Source organism: Budorcas taxicolor, chromosome 4, assembly GCF_023091745.1.
Source record: "Budorcas taxicolor isolate Tak-1 chromosome 4, Takin1.1, whole genome shotgun sequence".
NCBI classification, from domain to species: Eukaryota; Metazoa; Chordata; class Mammalia; order Artiodactyla; family Bovidae; genus Budorcas; species Budorcas taxicolor.
The window spans coordinates 36,463,058-36,478,737 of record NC_068913.1 but is presented as its reverse complement, the minus strand read 5'-3'; positions in this window follow the sequence as shown (position 1 = coordinate 36,478,737).

Genomic DNA, 15,680 nt, shown 5'->3' with positions numbered 1-15,680 from the left:
GCTATTCATTTCACATATGATAATATACATGTTTCAATGCTATTCTTCCAAATCACCCGACCCTTGCCCTCTCCCACAGAGTCTAAAAAACTGTGCTATACATCTGTGTCTCTTTTGCTGTCTCACATACAGGGTTATCTTTACCATCTTTCTAAATTCCATATATATGCATTAGTATAGTGTATTGGTGTTTTTCTTTCCGGCTTACTTCACTCTGTATAATCGGCTCCAGTTTGGTCCACCTCATTAGAACTGATTTCAAATGTATTCTTTATAATGGCTGAGTAATATTCCATTGTGTATATGTGCCACAGCTTTCTTATCCACCCATCTGCTGATGGACATCTAGGTTGCTTCCATGCCCTCACTATTATAAACAGTGCTGTGATGAATATTGGGGTACACGTGTCTCTTTCAATTCTAATTTCCTCAGTGTGTATTCCCAGTAGTGGGATTGCTGGGTCATAAGGCAGTTCTATTTCCAGTTTTTTAAGGAAACTCCACACTGTTCTCCATAGTGTCTGTACTAGTTTGCATTCCCACCAACAGTATAAGAAGGTTCCCTTTTCTTCACACCTTTTCCAGCATTTATTGCTTGTAGACCTTTGGATTACAGCCATTCTGACTGGCGTGAAATGGTACATCATTGTAGTTTTGATTTGCATTTCTCTGATAATGAGTGATGGTGAGCATCTTTTCATGTGTTTGTTAGCCATCTGTATGTCTTCTTTGGAGAAATGTCTGTTTACTTCTTTGGCCCATTTTCTGATTGGGTCATTTATTTTTCTGGAATTGAGCTGCAGGGGTTGCTTGTATATTTTTGAGATTAGTTGTTTGTCAGTTGCTTCATTTGCTATTTTTTTCTCCCATTCAGAAGGCTGTCTTTTCACCTTGCTTATAGTTTCCTTTGTCATGCCAAAGCTTTTAATTTTAATTAGATCCATTTTGTTTATTTTTGTTTTTATTTCCATTACTCTGGGAGGTGGGTCATAGAGGATCCTGCTGTGATTTATGTCGGTGAGTGTTTTGCCTATGTTCTCCTCTAGTTTTATAGTTTCTGGTCTTACATTTAGATCTTTAATCCATTCTGAGTTTATTTTTGTGTATGGTGTTAGAAAGTGTTCTAGTTTCATTCTTTTACAAGTGGTTGGCCAGTTTTCCCAGCACCACTTGTTAAAGAGATTGTCTTTTCTCCATTGTATACTCTTGCCTTCTTTGTCAAAGATAAGGTGTCCATAGGTGCGTGGATTTATCTCTGGGCTTTCTATTTTGTTCCATTGATCTATATTTCTGTCTTTGTGCCAGGACCATACTGTCTTGATGACTGTGGCTTTGTAGTAGAGCCTGAAGTTAGGCAGGTTGATTCCTTCAGTTCCATTCTTCTTTCTCAAGATTGCTTTGGCTATTTGAGTTTTTTTGTATTTCCATACAAATTGTGAAATTACTTTTTCTAGTTCTGTGAAAAATATCATTGATAGCTTGATTGGGATTGCATTGAATCTATAGATTGCTCTGGGTAGTATACTCATTTTCACTATATTGATTCTTCCAATCCACGAGCATGGTATATTTCTCCATCTATTTGTGTCCTCTTTGATTTCTTTCATCAGTGTTTTATAGTGTTTTATAGTTTTCTATATATAGGTCTTTAGTTTCTTTAGGTAGATATATTCTTAAGTATTTTATTTTTTTTGTTGCAATGGTGAATGGAATTGTTTCCTTAATTTCTCTTTCTGTTTTCTCATTGTTAGTGTATAGGAATGCGAGGGATTTCTGTGTGTTGATTTTATATCCTGCAACTTTACTATATTCATTGATTAGCTCTAGTAATTTTCTGGTGGAATCTTTAGGGTTTTCTATGTAGAGGATCATGTCATCTGCAAAGAGTGAGAGTTTTACTTCTTCTTTTCCAATCTGGATTCCTTTTATTTCTTTTTCTTCTCTGATTGCCATGGCTAAAACTTCCAAAACCACGTTGAATAGTAGTGGTGAGAGTGGGCACCCTTGTCTTATTCCTGACTTTAGTGGAAATGCTTTCAATTTTTCACCATTGAGGATAATGTTTGCTGTGGGTTTGTCATATATAGCTTTTAATTTTGTCTTATCCACATGCTGTTATTATTACTGTAGCTTTGTGATAAGTTTTGAAATCTGGTAGTTTAAATCTTCCAATTTGCTCTTCTCTTTTTAAGTTGTTTTGACTATTTTAGGTCCTTTGCATCTCTCTCTCTCTCTCTCTCTCTCTCTCTCTCTCTCTCTCTCTCTCTCTGTATGTGTGTATATATATATATATATATATATATATATATATATATATATATATATATATAATTAACCAAGTATATTAGAATTTTTGCTGGAATATAAATAGTGATTCTACTATGTCAGTAGATTAATTTGGGGATAATTACTATCTTAATATCAAGTCTTCAGCATACAATATTAAATGTTTTTATAATTTTTCTTATATATTGATTTTTTATTATGAATAAAGTTATTTTATTGGTATTAATTTTGTTGTAGTTGACATTTTTTTCATTGTTCAGTTGCTAAGCCATGTCCAAACCTGCAACCACAGGGACTGCAGTATACCAGGCTTCTCTGTCCTTCACTATCTCTTGGAATTTGCACAAATTGAATCGGTGATGCCATCCAACCATCTCATCCTCTGTCTCCTCCTTCTCCTCCAACCCTCAATCTTTCCCAGCATCAGGGTCTTTTCTAATGAGTCAGCTCTTCACATTACATGGCCAGAATTTTGGAGCTTCAGCATCAGCCCTTCCAATGAATATTCAGAATTTATTTTCTTCGGTATTGACTAGTTTGTTCTCCTTGCTATCCAAAGGACTATTAAGAGTCTTTTCCAGTACTACAACTCAAAATCATCAATTCTTTTGCACTCACACTTCTTTATCTTCCGACACTCACATCCATACATGACTACTGAAGAAACTACAGCTTTGACTATAGGGACTTTTGTCAGCAAAGTGACATCTCTACTTTTTAATATGATGTCTAGGTTTGTCATAGCTTTTCTTCCAAGGAGCAAGCATCTTTTAATTTCATGGCTGCCGTCATTGTGCACAGTAATTTGGAGATCAAGAAAATAAAATCTGCCACTGTATCCACTTTTGCTCCACCTTTTTACCATGAAGTGATGGGATCTGATGCCATAATCTTTGTTTTTTCATTGTTGAGTTTTAAGCCAGCTTTTTCACTCTCCTCTTTTACCTTCATCAAAAGTCTCTGTAGTTCCCCTTCACTTTCTGCCATTAAGGTATCTGCCATCTGCACATCTGAGGTTGTTGATATTTCTCCCAGTCATCTTAATTCCACCTTGTGACTGGTCCAGCTCAGAATTTTACATGATGTAGTCTGCATATTAGTTGAATAAGCAGGGTGACAATATACAGCCTTGACATACTCTTTTCCCAACTGTGAACCAGTCCATTGTTCCATATCTTGTTCTGTTGCTTCTTGACCTGCATACAGGTTTCTCATGAGGCAGGTACAGTGTTCTGGCATTCTCATCTCTTTAAGAATTTTCTACAGTTCGTTGTGATCCACACAGTCAAAGGCTTTAGCAGTCATTGAAGCAGAAGTGGATGTTTTTCTGGAATTCCCTTTCTTTTTCTGTGATCCAACAGATGTTGGCAATTTGATCTCTGGTTCCTCTGACTTTTCTAAATCCAAATTATACACCTGGAAGTTATTTGCTCATGTACTATTGAAGCCTAGCTAGAAGGATTTTGACAATTATCTTGCTAGCGTGTGAGATGAGCGTAGTTGCATGGTAGTTTGAACATTCTTTACAATTGCCCTTCTTTGGGATTGGAATGAAAACTAACCTTTTCCAGTCCTTTTGCCACTGCTGAGTTTTCCAAATTTGCTAGCATATTGAGTGCAGCACTTGAACAGCATCATCTTTTAGGATTAAAATAACTCACCTGGAATTCTATCATCTCCACTAGCTTTGTTTGTATTATTGCTTCCTAATAAAGAGTTTTCTCTTTTTTTGTACAGTTCTTCTGTGTATTCTTGCCACCTCTTCTTTTTTTTTAATTAATTTATTCATTTTATTTTACAATATTTTATTGGTTTTGCCATACATTGACTTGAATCTTCCATGAGTGTACATGTGTTCCCCGTCCTGAACCCCTCTAATCTCTTCTGTTTCTGTTAGGCCCTTGGTATTTCTGTCCTTTATTGTGTCTATTTTTGCATAAAATATTCCCTTGGTATGTCTGATTTTCTTTAAAAAAAAAAAAGATCTCTAGTCTTTCCCATTCTATTATTTTCTCTATTTCTTTGCATTGCTTTCTTAAGCAGGCTTTCTTATATTTCTTTGCTATTCTCTGGAACTCTGCATTCAGCTGGGTATATCTTTCCTTTTTCCTTTAACTTTCACCTCTCTTCTTTTCTCAGCTATTTGTACAGCCTCCTCCTATTTGTATAGCCTCCTCCGACAGCCATTTTGCCTTTATGCATTTCTTTTTCTTGGGGATGATTTTGATCACCACCTCCCGTACGATTTTATGAACCTTTGTCCATAGTTCTTCCAGCACCCTATCAAATCTAACCCCTTGACACTTACATTGTATAATCATAAAGGATTTGATATAGGTCATACCTGGATGGCCTAGTGGTTTGTACATAGTTCTTCCAGCACTCTATCAAATCTAATCCTTTGATACTTACACTGTATAATCATAAGAGATTTGATATAAGTCATACCTGGATAGCCTAGTGGTTTTCCCTTAAGTTTTTCAATTTTAGTCTGAATTTTGCCTTAAGGAGTTCATGATCTGAGCCACAGTTAGCACCAGCTCTTGTTTTTGCTGACTGTGTAGAGCTTCTCCATTTTCAGCTACAAATAACATTGTTACTATATATAAATATATTTTGTTTTAATATATGTATGTATACACACACACACACACACACACACACACACACACACATATGGCATTCTGTGACTTCTCTAGTGTATTAGTTCTAGGAATATTTTTTGGATCCCTTAGGATTTTCTACTTATAAAATAGCTTCTCTTTTTCTCTCTCTGTCTCTCTCATTTTTCTCTGTCTGTCCCTCTCTCTTTTTTCTTCTTTTCTCACATCTGCTAGTACCACCAATACAATGTTGAATAGAAATGTCAGGAGTTGACATCTTTTCCTTGATCCCAAAGAGAGTGGGAAAACACTGTCACCATTCAGTGTAAGCTACAGGCCTTTTAAAAGTGGCCATCCTCAGGTTGAAGAAGTTCCCTTCTAGGTCTAGTTTGTTAAATATTTTTACCATGAAAAGATAGAGAATATTTTCAAATGCTTTTTCTGAGCTTATTGGAAATATCATGTGGTTTTGTCATTTATTCTATTTCTGATGCTATGTGACCTTGCATTCCTAGTAGAAATTATGGTTGGCCATAATTTATAATCCTTTATATGTTGCTGGACTCCATTGACTAATATTTTATTAAGAACTTTAGTTCTATTTTCTTAAGGGCTAGCTACAATTTTCTTTCTTTCAGTATCTATATCTCTCTTTTTAATGTAATAGCAATACTCCACTCATAGAATGAGTTTGTGAATGTTCCATTTGTTTTCTGCTTTCTGAAAGAGTTTTTGAAGTACCAGTATCATTTCTTTAAATACTTCATTAAGTTCTGTAGTAGAAATATCTGGTTTGGGATTTTCCTTTGTGGCAAAATTTTAAATAAATAATTCAATATTTTACTCCCTAGGAAATTCAAAATTTTCATTTCTTCTTTAGTTAGTCAATCTTAGATTTTTGTATTTATCAGGCATTTGTTCATTTAACTTTTTGCAGAATATTGTTCAAAATATGTCATTATAATCTTTTTGACTGCTGTACCTCATAGTGGTTCCCCTCTTTTATTTCATTTTAATCTTTTAAATGTCAGTATGCTAAATGTTTGGCAATTTTCTTGATTTCTTTTTAAAAAAAAACTTTGGTGTACTGATTTTTCTCAGTTTTCTCTATTTTTCTCTATCTCATTGCATTCCACTTTAAGCTTTATTTTTTCCATTATTCCTGCTTGCTTTGGAATTTATCTTTTTTTTTTCTATTTTTCCTGCAGTGGAAATGTAGTTTATTGATTTGAGATGTTTTATCTTTATTGATAGAGGAGATTACAGTTATGAATTTCTAAGCACTGCTACAGCTGTACCTAATAAATTCTTATATATTTTCATTCTCACACATATTAAAATATATGTTTTAAACTTATTTTGTGATTTTATTTTTTACTCATGGGTTATGTAGGAGTGTTTTTAACTTCCAAATATTATAGGTTTTCCCTGATATTAATACAACCATTCTCTCTCTTTTATAGTCATCACATGATTTTTTTTCCTTTAGTTTCAATTTTCTTTCTCTCTGTATCTGAGTAGTGTTTCTTCTATATATCATATATTTGAGGTTAGCTTTTTTATTAAGTCCATTAATATCTCTTTTTTCCTTTTGAATGGAGTATTTAGCCCATTCACTCTTTGTGTCATTACTTTAATGGTGCATTTCAAGCCAGCTATGGTCTCTTTGTTTTCTATTTTATTCATGCAGCTTTTTCTCACTTCTTCCTCTAAAAGAGAAAGAAAAAAATGTCCTATTTTGTGTAAAAAATATTTTTGTCTATTTCTTCTGCTGATTAAAAAAAAAACACTTCCATTTATTTTCTTTCTTTTTTTTGAGAAATTAAAAATAGATCTTAACATATTATACTCTAATTAGGAATCATACTGACAATTCTGTTAAAGTATAGCATTGTTGATTCAATATATTTTTCCCCCTCTCCTTTGTGCTTTATTCATACATGGTACATCTATATATGTAATAGACCCCACTATAGAAAATTACACTTATTGCTCCATATAATTTTATAATGAGTTAATGAAAAAAGTGAGAAATATATCTATAGATTATCTTATACTCACCCTACATATATGATGTATCTGATTTTCTTCACTTTTACTTAGAGATTCATGTTCTTTCCTGGCATCACTTTCTTTAGCCTGACAGACAACCTTTAGTGTTTCTTATAAGATAGGTTTGATAGTGACAAATTCTCTAAATTTCTATTTCTGAATGTAATGTTATTTTATCACTTTTTGGGGGAAGGGGATGTTGCATGTGGGATCTTAGTTCCCTGACCAGGGCTTGAACCCATACCCTCTGCAGTGGAAGCACAGAGTCTTAACTACTGCACAACTAGGGGAGTCCAAATTTTACCTTTATATTTTATAGATAAAATATTTTCCCTCCACCATTTAAAAAAATCTTTGCAATGCATTTGGACTTCCATTTTTTTTCTAATAGAAAGTCAATCCCAAATTACAGTATTGTTTTCTTATACATGGTAATTTGTTTTCATTTTTCTTGCTGCTTTCAAGATTTTCTTTTTTTCTTTGAATTTCATTAACTTATCTATGATGAATTTCTGTGTGACTCTTTCTCAGTTTATTTTCTGAATCTTAACTTTTAAGCCTGGTTCCTAAGGTTATCCCTGTGTCAGCACAGCTGGTGATCAGCCAGAAGTTGACAAGAGACTGCGTGCAAACCCCTTAAGTCAACAGGGCTCACACTCTGAAGATAAATCTGTGTGTGTCCTGTAGAGTGTATTCAAATGCCAGGCCATTTTTAAATCTTTCCTTTAGTATTTTAGTTTCTCCCAAGCAGTCTCATTTCTCTCTCTTTCTCTCTCTCTCTCTCTTTCACACACACACACACACAACTTGTTCAACCACACAGAGAGAGCTGGGGTGAGATATGGGAAAACCACTGTAAAAGTAACCCATTTCTAATGCAAACTTTCACAGTTTTCAAGAATAAATACCTCACTGGATATTTAGTTAATTTCCAAAATGACAGTTTCATCCATGTTTACAGTTGCTTTCTGAAAAAAAAAAAAAAAAAAAAAAAAAGATTTCCCATTTTCTCTTCCCATTAGGTAGAGGTTCTCTATATGCTCAACTAATTAAGATTTGATAAAACTAATTAAAATCTAATTAAACTAGTTAAGATCTAATTAAAGCCTACAACACTTAATTATTTCCATGGTACCAACAAACAATGTGAGGAACATGAGGAGCCCAAGCAAAGAGTGTGAGTAGCCAAGGTGAAATACTAACAAAGAGGTCTTTTACTAGTAGAAATTTTTCTTGTTAGAGGGAATTAAGCCCATAAAAAACATGTAGGGGATTTTATTACAATTAAAAATGTTTTTCTGTATATTTCCTAGTACTTCTTGCTGGTATTTAAGTATATCATTAGATGTCATATATTAACTTTTTATACAATAATTTGTTTTTAATTCTTTATTTTTTTCAAGCCCAATAATTTTCTTTCGCTTATTTGAATCAATAATATGAAATTTTTCATTATTTGAGCCAATTTTACTTTTTATTTTTACATTCTTTTTGTTGGTTATCCTTTCTTGTCTTCACATATTAATTCCAATGTCCTGTAACTACTAAATACAAGTGGTGTGAGCAAGTATGTTAATTTTTCCCCTTGTTATTAAAAGAATGTCTCTAACATACTTTATCATCAAATATGACACTAATTGTAAATTTATGATAGACACAATTTTTTCCAAGAGAAGGAAGTCTTGGTTTCCTGATAGATTTTATCATGAATGGATGTTATATTTTAACATCTCTATAACAACTGAGATAATTATGTGCATTTTTTCTTTTAATTTATTAATGTGCTAAATTACAACTTCTAATTTTGTCTTTTTTCAGTTCATAAAATTTATTGCAGTTAGCACACAGTTTAAAAATTCACCAGCACACCAATAATATAAAACCAAACAGCATTATAAGTTATTCCTCCCTCAGGAAAATAGAATATACAATGACAGTTAAAGCTAGATGTCAGTCTAAGTTTTAGAACAAAGGAAAAAGTGAAGCTAATAAAAGGAAAAGGTCATTTCACTCACAATGACCAAAAGGAAGTCCAAAAGCCAATTTTTTCATAGACATTATCTTCTTTATATTAATGACATTTTATCTATAATATATTCTAGATAATCATATATTAATTAATATATTCATTAATTTTAGCATAAATTGTATTTTTAAAAAACTAGAAACTCTGCAAGTAACTAAAAATAATACTCCAAGGCCGTTTTCACAGCTTTGTTTGCTTGTTTGCTTTAAAGGCCGTTACTGCCAAATTAACACACATTTGACCAAATATTTCCGAAACAGTCCAGCAACACACAATGGAGTTTTCCATTCAGTATCTCAAGCACAAAAACAGGCTATGTTTACAAAAGTGAAGGTGATCAAATTCTAATATTAAATTATCCTTGCATTTTTCACGTAAATCAAATGTTCCAATGTGTATCTCTATATATGTTTTAGTTATACTATTCATGAATATTTTATTTAGAAATTTTGCATCTATGTATATAACAGGGTAGGTCAGAGGTTATCTATTCTGCTAATCCTATACTATATTGCTTATACTATTCTTGTATTGATGCTTTAAATATCTGCAATAATTCTTTTATATATATTTGGATGAGTAATTGTTAACCTTGTAAAAACTTATTTCTAAATCATTTTAACCTGGAATAGTTTTGAGGTGTGAAATGTATAGGCATATATTTTAATGTACTGATTAAATGTATTTAATGGTAATGTGTGTATTTTACTTTTCAATTAACCTATTGCTTACTTGATATAGTATTTATGTTAGGGTTATGACAGTGTATGTTTTTGTACTTATTTGCCTAAACTATTTTAGTATATTATTACTCATTTAATCTATCTGTGGTTAATTTTTTCTAAAATAGTTTATAAAAGATGTCTTTTCCTCATTCTGTCTCATCGAAATTCTCAGTTTTTTGTCCATTTCGTTGATCCTTTCAAAGAACCAAACTTTGGCAGTTTTGAACTTCTCTATTATTTCTAATTTTAGTGATCAGAGTTTAAGACATTATATTGCTAATTGTTGTTTCATATGCATCCTGGTGGTTTTGATGCCATAACTTTTCTTTTCATGCTTTTTCTCAGTATTTTCAAGTTTTATTATCATGTTTTCTTTACACTAGCAATTATATAAGAATGTTTACTTTCTAACTTATATATACACACATGTATGTATATATAGGTATTTGTCCAAATACCTATATATGTGTGTGTGTACACATATATATATATATGATTTTAAAGTATCCTATCTGCATACTAATTTGAGGATATTAGTTCTGACAGTTACTGTGATTGTTGTGCTATAATTTTCCACTATGTTTGTATAACAGTCCATTTTTCTTTTAACTGTGTAAATTTTTGTCTCAAATCTTTCCATATTCTGTGAGGCCAGAATAAGGTTTCTCTCTCAAAAAGATTTCCCTCTGCCAGCACCCTTCAGTTCACTTCAGTTGCTCAGTCATGTCCGACTCTTTGCGACTCCATGAATCACAGCATGCCAGGCCTCCCTGCCGATCACCAACTCCTGGAGTCCACCCAAACCCATGTCCATCGAGTTGGTGATGCCATCCAACCATCTCATACTCCGTCGCCCCCTTCTCCTCCTGCCCTCAATCTCTCCCAGCATCAGCGTCTAGCACCCTTAGAATGCTATAAAACATTAACAAAGTTTAAATTGACTTTGACTGATATATAGTCAAGAATTGTAAAGTCAAACTAATGTCTACCTGAGGTCACCCATAGCATTATGAATGGTCAACAAAATTTACTTTTCTATATTTTAAATTCTGCCTTGATATAATTTGTTGTTGTCAGATATTATCTGCAGGAGGACTTCTTTTATCCATTCTTTCCTGAAGTTGTATGTCTGCAATGGTCTTCTTTTAGGCAGAAGTCTTGTTTCTAAGTAACCACCTTACTGTGCCCAAAGCCTTGACTTCTGTCCCTCATACAGATGCTCCAATCCAAAATCCAGCTACCAAACTCAATAAATGCCCTCAGGGCATTCCTGATTTCAGGGCTCACTAAATGCTCCAGTTTTCAGCTTCTTCTTCATTTTCTGCTTCTGGGGATTTCACTCAACATTTTACAAAGTCAGCTATGCATTTAGAAATGGAATTTCTAGACATTTTATACCAGTAGTTTTGTTTTTGCTTTTGTTTTTTGGGTTGTATGGTCAGCACTGTTACTGGAAATAGAAGTTACAATACAGCTTTTCAACCAAAAACAAAAAATATTTTTTTTCAAGCTGTGAAAATAACTATTAAAAAAAATCTTTTCTAAGTTTTCATTTTCAAAATTTTAGACACTAACAGAAAGAAAAGATAAAATATAATGAAGAACATTTGTAGATTATCACTTGTGACTAAAATGGCATTCTTATTCCATATAACTGGATATTTCCTGTTTGATTTAGGAATTATTCATAGAACTTTTCTCAAGATTAAGATCGGACTGCTGGGGATATAGGGTAGCATGATAAATCTGATGTGTGTTTAATTCCATACTAATATTTGTGATTAATGATTACAGTTTAAATACCTTTAGCATGCTTTCTTATTATGTGTAAATGGTTTGACATTTCACAGACAATTGAAATATGAAGCTCTCAGCATAAAACTTCACTCCTCTGTCCACGCATATCCCTTGGTAGAAGAAGTTCTCTACATAGGATTTCTAAGCCATCTCAATTATCACTCTTTCAATGAAGCCTCAAATTTTTCATGTAAATAATTATGATCACTTTCTAAATATCCTCTAAAAGCTCATAAATGTCAAAATATGAGGCTACATTGAATATGTATATTTTTTACTATTCAATATCTCTGTAAGAAATTAGTTGCCTACATCTCATATATTCTAACATATTTGACTGATGGTGGGTTATGTTATTTTTCCATGTCTTCCATAGCCAGAGGAAATCGATATTGGTTTAAGCAATAGTAATGTATTAATAATAAGACTTTCCCTGGTTTCCCACTCCTCTATGACCTAGGCAGGTGTCCCAGAAAGACTGATATAAACAACCAAGGTGAGAAAATAAAGCAGCCTATCATGACCTGCTTTCACTGCTGACAAAAGGAGAGCAGTAAGAAAACATTGCATTCAAATAAACTTTGTAGATTTGACTGTTCCTGAAATGAGATTATACTTGTGATTGGAAATGACAGGAGGAATTTTTGTCATCTGAGCACGACTGTGTAAATCATTGAACATGCCCTAGATTTCTTCTAAGGTCAGGAGAAAATGGGACAGAGAAAAGAAAAAAGAAAATAATAATCTTGGTTTCTATTCATACCCTTAAGATTTGATTTATAACAATTACTTCTGTAAGCACCCAGCACTCTAGCACCCAGCATAGAGTATGACATGTAATAGACACTTGAGAAATTATTTATTGATTGAATAAGTTATTCTATTCTGTACCATATAGACCAAGTTTCTGTTCAAACCATAAAAGCCATTTGAAAATTAAGATAATATTATTTGGGTACATTAATGAAGAAAGCAATACATTCTCCACTTCCCTCTGTTAACATATTCATCCTAAGAAACCAATCAACATGTGGTGAGCCCAGGTCACCTGGAGACGCTGCATATAGGTCTTGCAGCAAACAGCCTTGGCGAAGATCCAGACTGACAACCAGTGTCATTGGCATGTGTGAGTGCACACGTTTGAGTGAATGAACTTTCAGATAACAGGCAGCCTTTAGGCACTGAGTCACCCCTCTACAACTTAATGAATTATCTCAACAGGAGGACTATGAACTCATCTCAGAGGTCAAGAACTAGAACACTGACAACATCCTAAAGCATCCTCATCACTATGCCCCAGTCCTCTGAGACACTAATTACTACTTTGATTTTGGCACTATATTTCAATTTTGCTGTTTCTCAACTATACATCAGTTCAGTTCAGTTCAGTCGCTCAGTTGTGTCCAACTCTTCATGACCCAACAATATACAAATTATTTCAAATAGTGACAACATTTTTTATTTCCAGTTACATTTGCTGAATATTTTTAATGAAATTTCTTTCTTTTGCCTATAATGTGGGCTTATTTCCATTATGGTATATTCCCTTTTTGAGTAATTTATGACTTTTGTGCATTCTGCTATTAAAGGATATTTGGTTTCTCATAAATATTTTTGGCATACATCTATGTGTGCAAATGTTCAGTATATTGCTGGATGTACCTAACAGTAGATTTGTTGTCTTAGGAGCTGACTGTGGCTCAGATCATGAACTCCTTATTACCAAATTCAGACTTAAATTGAAGAAAGCAAGAAAAACCACTAGACCATTCAGGTATGACCTAAAACAAATTCCTTATGATTATACAGTGGAAGTGAGAAATAGATTTAAGGGACTAGATCTGATAGAGTGCCTGATGAACTATGGACAGAGGTCCGTGACATTGTACAGGAGTGAGGGATCAAGACCATCCCCATGGAAAAGAAATGCAAAAAAGCAAGCTGGCTGTTTTGGGAGGTCTTACAAATAGCTGTGAAAAGAATAGAAGCAAAAAGCATAGACGAAAAGGAAAGAAATAAGCATCTGAATGCAGAGTTCCAAAGAATAGCAAGAAGAGATAAGAAAGCATTCTTCAGCAATCAATGCAAAGAAATAGAGGAAAACAACAGAATGGGAAAGACTAGACATCTCCAAGAAAATTAGAGACACCAAGGGAACATTTCATGCAAAGATGGACTCAATAAAGGACAGAAATGCTATGGACCTAACAGAAGCAGAAGATACTAAGAAGAGGTGGCAAGAATACACAGAAGAACTGTACAAAAAAGATCTTCACGACCCAGATCATCATGATGGAGTGATTACTCACCTAGAGCGAGACATCCTGGAATGTGAAATCAAGTGGGCCTTAGAAAGCATCACTACGAACAAAGCTAGTGAAAGTGATGGAGTTCCAGATGAGCTATTTCAAATCCTGAAAGATGAATGCTGTGAAGGTGCTGCATTCAATATGCCAGAAAGTTTGGAAAACCAGCAGTGGCCACAGGACTGGGAAAGGTCAGTTTTCATTCCAATCCCAAAGAAAGGCAATGCCAAAGAATACTCAAACTACCGCACAATTGCACTCACCTCACATGCTAGTAAAGTAATGCTCAAAATTCTCTAAGCCAGGCTTCAGCAGTAAGTGAACTGTGATCTTCCAGATGTTCAAGCTGGTCTTAGAAAAGGCAGCGGAACCAGAGATTAAACTGCCAGCATCTGCTGGATCATCAAAAAATGAAGAGAGTTTCAGAAAAAACATCTATTTCTGCTTTATTGACTATGCCAAAGCCATTGATTGTGTGGATCACAATAAACTGTGGAAAATTCTGAAAGAGATGGGACTACCAGACCACCTGACCTGCCTCTTGAGAAACCTATATGCAGGTCAGGAAGCAACAGATAGAATTGGGCATGGAACAACAGACTGGTTCCAAATAGGAAAAGGAGTATGTCAAGGCTGTATACTGTCACCCTGCTTATTTAACTTCTATGCAGAGTACATCATGAGAAACACTGGGCTGGAAGAAGCACAAGCTGGAATCAAGATTGCCAGGAGAAATATCAATAACCTCAGATATGCAGATGACACCACCCTTATGGCAGAAAGTGAAGAGGAACTAAAAAGCCTCTTGATGAAAGTGAAAGAGGAGAGTGAAAAGGTTGGCTTAAAGCTCAACATTCAGAAAATGAAGATCATGGCATCCGGTCCCATCACTTCATGGGAAACAGATGGGGAAACAGTGGAAACATTGTCAGACTTTATTTTTGGGGGCTCCAAAATCACTGCAGATGGTGACTGCAGCCATAAAATTAAAAGATGCTTACTCCTTGGAAGGAAAGTTATGACCAACCTAGATAGCATATTCAAAAGCAGAGACATTACTTTGCTGACTAAGGTCCATCTAGCCAAGGCTATGGTTTTTCCAGTGGTTATGTATGGATGTGAGAGTTGGACTGTGAAGAAGGCTGAGTGCCAAAGAACTGATGCTTTTGAACTGTGGTGTTGGAGAAGACTCTTGAGAGTCCCTTGGACTGCAAGGAGATCCAACCAGTCCATTCTAAAGGAGATCAGTCCTGGGTGTTCTTTGGAAGGACTGTTGCTAAAGTTGAAACTCCAGTACTTTGGCCACCTCATGTGAAGTGTTGACTCATTGGAAAGACCCTGATGCTGGGAGGAATTGGGGGCAGGAGGAGAAGGGGATGACAGAGGATGAGATGGCTAGATGGAATCACCAACTCAGTGTACATGAGTTTGGGTGAACTCTGGGAGTTGGTGTTGGACAAGGAGGCGTGGCATGCTGCAATTCATGGGGTCGGAAAGAGTTGGACATGACTGAGCGGTTCAACTGAACTGAATGTACATATTCCCTTAACCTTAATAGATAAAGCTGTTAATGATGTCTGAGATGATTTCACAGTGTTCCTATTGAGATCATTATGTTGTGGGAGGGTGACTCAGTACTTAAAGGCTGCCTGTTATCTGAAAGTTCATTCATTCAAATGTGAGCACTCACACTTCACCAGTGATATTGGTTGTCAGTGTGGACCTTAGCTAAGACTGTCAAATGACCTTTATGCAGCCTTTCCAGGTACCTGGGTTCATCATATGCTGGTTGGTTTCCTAAGAAGACTATCCTAACAGAGGACAGAGGAGAAGTCTATCACTTTTCATACTTAATCCAAAAATTGCCATTTCTGCTGTGTTATCT